Source organism: Astyanax mexicanus, chromosome 3, assembly GCF_023375975.1.
Source record: "Astyanax mexicanus isolate ESR-SI-001 chromosome 3, AstMex3_surface, whole genome shotgun sequence".
In the NCBI taxonomy this organism is placed as follows: domain Eukaryota; kingdom Metazoa; phylum Chordata; class Actinopteri; order Characiformes; family Acestrorhamphidae; genus Astyanax; species Astyanax mexicanus.
In genome coordinates, this window is record NC_064410.1 from 59,873,736 (window position 1) to 59,877,676 (window position 3,941).

The following is a 3,941-nucleotide window of genomic DNA, read 5'->3' on the forward strand; positions in this document are numbered from 1 at the left end:
CATTGTGTATAAAAAAAATAATAATAATAATAATTAATGTAATAAGTTGTTGGTATTGGAATATTAAAAAAAATACAGAATAATTTATATTAGAAAATGTTTTTTTTTTCCCAATATATTTTTCATAAATATATTTAAATTATACTTTGTAAGAATTTTTTTTAAATATTGAAATATTTAATTTCTGCTGTGGTCAAATAAAATATTAAAAACTTTTATACAAATGTGCAAAAAAAAATTAAATGTGTTTTAATATCCCACGTAAGCTTAAATACATTTTAAATACAATATGTTTTGCAATGAAGTTTAAAGGGCTTTTTCCAATAAATGTGCTTTGCTTTTCTGGTTACATAATCGAAATTAGCAATATCTTGGTCAACAAAATTATTGAGGTTCATATATTCATACTTTGTCATATATTATATATTGAACAATATATTGATGATGTAATTATCGTGACAGGCCTACCTAAACGTTACTGTAATCGTTTTCCAGGTGCCTGAGGACACTTGTAGAAAGAAGGTGGAGTTAGAAAAGCTCCTTAAGCTACTTCCTCAGCAATTTCCATATTCACACACGGGTTTTACAAATATATATATATATAAATATATGTAGAAATATATATTTTATTGTATTTTATTTTCAGAAACTACAGAAACAGAGCTACAGTGATAAATGTTATCTGGTGGTCCTCAAAAGTTCATTTCCTTTGACCTGTTCATGAGTTAGAAAGGTAAATACTGTACAGATCATTCGAGACGAGCTGCTGGAAATCCCATAATAAGTTAATGGTTATTTAACCTGATCAAAGTCCCTCAGAGTGTCTCATTGATTACGGTCAAACCTTTTAAAAAGCAAATATAAAAGATCAGCTCGATTAGCTTGAGTAGACTGAGTTTTATATGTAGAATTTTGGTGGTAAAGATGAAAAAAGTGAAAAAAATAAATTAATTAATTAAATAAATAGAAAATAAATATTCTGGTTTGTCAAAAACAACAAAAAAGGTCATTTTACTTTTAACCTCAACATCCAGACGTCTTTCTCTACTGTGCATGAATAAATACACAACCCCAAATCAGAACAAAAACAAAATGAATGGGACAGAATGGAATAAAATGTAATATATATATTAATATATAAAAAAAAAATTCATGTTTTTTTTTCTGCTTATTTTTATTTAATTTTTTTTAATAATACACATCCATTCCAAACAAAGTAAAGGGACAGTAAATCTGCCAAATCTAAAAAATATACCCTTTTTTTGTAATTTTGCCATTTTTTCTCACTACAAGGTCTCATTCCATCGTTTTTTTCATTCATTTTAACATGTCTGGTTGTGTCTCTAGTATGAATAAATGCTCCGGTGATCCGGTATAACGCTGCTTTAATCCAGTGGAGGAGTGGGTGGGGGAGAAACGATAGGATTTTGGCTCTTGCTCATGAATATTCATACATGCAAACACATTGCCTCAGATTGGTTAAAAGCACTGCAACACCAGCAAGACAAACAACAGTTAGAAATGTTTAAAAATGTTTTAAAGACATTTTTACATTAATAACAGTCTTTGCAGTGTCACATGGTACTTAACAACATGTGTAATAATGCCCTGCTAAGTGCAGTTCAGCCACTGACCTACTCTTAGAGTCTCTTTAAAATACGCAAAATCCACTGGAGATCCTATTTAAACCTGTAGTTACTTAAACACACAGGTGGATAGTCCAAGTCCAGAAAGTAAAAATCCACCGCATAATTTAGGTACTAAATGATAAAATGTTTCAGTTGTTTATTTTATATTTTTGCCTCAAAAAAAGGAAAGATATGGAATATTGTTTCTTAGGTCTGACCACAATATACTATAAGTCGGCGGAGTTTCTGGACATGGTGATCATAAGGCTTGTGTTGTGTACAGTAGTAAAGTTGTAGTAAAGTGGTATTAGTGAATATAGTAACTCTGTATTGTATTGTAGAGAAGTGGGCGGAGCTTCTTCTGGTCATGGTGATCATAAGGCTTGTGTTGTGTACAGTAGTAAAGTTGTAGTAAAGTGGTATTAGTGAATATATAGTAACTCTATTGTAGTAGAGAAGTGGGCGGAGCTTCTGGACACTAAAAACTTACGCTTTACACAATGAAACTCCTCCCCATTCCTAATGAATGGTTTAGTGATATTATGGGATGTAGGGATGGGATGGTCTTTCTTTGAGGAACATTGTTTTAACCATAATTTCAATCATTTTTTTCACATATTTGTTACAAATTGGAGATTCTCTGCCCATCTTCACATCTTCCCTCCTCAGAACATGATTATATGATAATCACCTATTATCACCTATAATCACCTGTTTGAAATTCGTCCCAACTTTGTTTGGAAAGTGCTCCAGGTTTAAAATGCAGGAATGGATGTATATTAATAAGTAAAATTAAATTGAGCAGATAAAATATGAAATATATTGAATTTAGGACTGGATGATATGATATGGTCAAAATATACAACTCTGGAAAAAATGAAGAGAGCGCTTCAGTTTCTGAATCAGTTTCTCTGATTTTGCTATTTATAGGTTTATGTTTGAGTAAAATGAACATTTTTGTTTTATTCTATAAACTATACTATACAACTATTTCTCCTAAATTCCAAATATAAATATTGTCATTTAGAGCATTTATTTGCAGAAATAAATGATGAGAAATGGCTGAAATAACAAAAAAGATGCAGAGTTCAGAAATCAATATTTGGTGGAATAACCCTGGTGGTTTTTTCATGCATTTTGGCATCATGTTCTCCTCCACCAGTCTTACACACTGCTTTTGGATAACTTTATGCTGCTTTACTCCTGGTGCAGAAATTTAAGCAGTTCAGTTTGGTGGTTTGATGGCTTGTGATCATCCATCTTCCTCTTGATTATATAACAGAGATTTTCAATTTGGTAAAATCAAAGAAACTCATCATTTTTAAGTGGACTCTTATTTTATTCCAGAGCTGTATATCGTGATATGTGTATATGATTTTTGCCATATTGTCCAGCCCTAAAAATTACTTTACTTGGGTTCACACTGTCTGTAATCAAATAAAATAATTTATTATATTCTGATTTGGGGTTGTACAGAAATACACACACACATTACCTCCTCTATCAGATTTAAAACAGAAGCACTTTTTCAGCATCAGGACTCCACAGGAAAACGACCTGCTTGCGTAATAATGTTCAGCTGTGTTTTAAAAAAAAAAAAAAATCATATTCTCATCTTCTTGGTCGTGAGCCAGTCGGCTTTTATTAAAATGGAATATATTTTTGAAAGAACATACTGTATGTGTATTCGGGGGGTGTGGTGGGGGGGAGGGGGAGGGACTACCGTGTAAAATCCACTTACGTAAGCAGAGGAAGGAATGTATTTAAGTCATAAAGAGGATTACTAAAACGAAACGGTCAACCTTTTATGAAAGAAACAGCGACCCCAGCGCTGCGGTCAGCGTGTTCTACGCCAGTATAAATGTGTATAATAGCGAGTATGTGTATATATTGTATGTCAGAAAGATTTACTGGAATAGATAACTTGCCGTTTCAGAACTACAGTATTATTTTCTCAGAGATTTATTTAGTTACTGTTGTGTCAGCAATCATGTCCCATACTGAGTCAAAGATTTATTCAATAAACTAACATTAATATTAATATTAAAACCCTGTCTCTGCGTTTTAATGTCTTTATGTCTGAATATGTTAAACGAACAAAATACTCTGTGCAGAAGCATTTAGTTGCTCTTATCTGGGGTGCTGGGGTAACTCTGATGAGCTTATCCAGTACAACAGAGGAAACTCTTGCTCTTCCTTTCCTGGAGCAGTCCTGATCAGTGCCAGTTTCACCATCTTAATGTTTTTGATGGTCTTCTTTGCGACAGCGCTGGATGATACTTTCAAAGTTCTTGAAGTTCTTGGGCGTATCTT

At 32.4% G+C, this 3,941-nt stretch overlaps 1 long non-coding RNA gene across 2 annotated transcripts in view; it reads left to right on the plus strand.

Moving 5' to 3' along the window:
- LOC125799404 (uncharacterized) overlaps positions 1 to 3,677 on the plus strand; it is an 89,344-nt gene extending 85,667 nt beyond the window's left edge. For both annotated transcript variants that reach the window (XR_007438297.1, XR_007438298.1), the window contains exon 2: positions 2,913 to 3,677. This is a non-coding gene — a long non-coding RNA (uncharacterized LOC125799404). The remainder of the gene's footprint in view (positions 1 to 2,912) is intronic.
- The last annotated feature ends 264 nt before the right edge of the window (positions 3,678 to 3,941 follow it).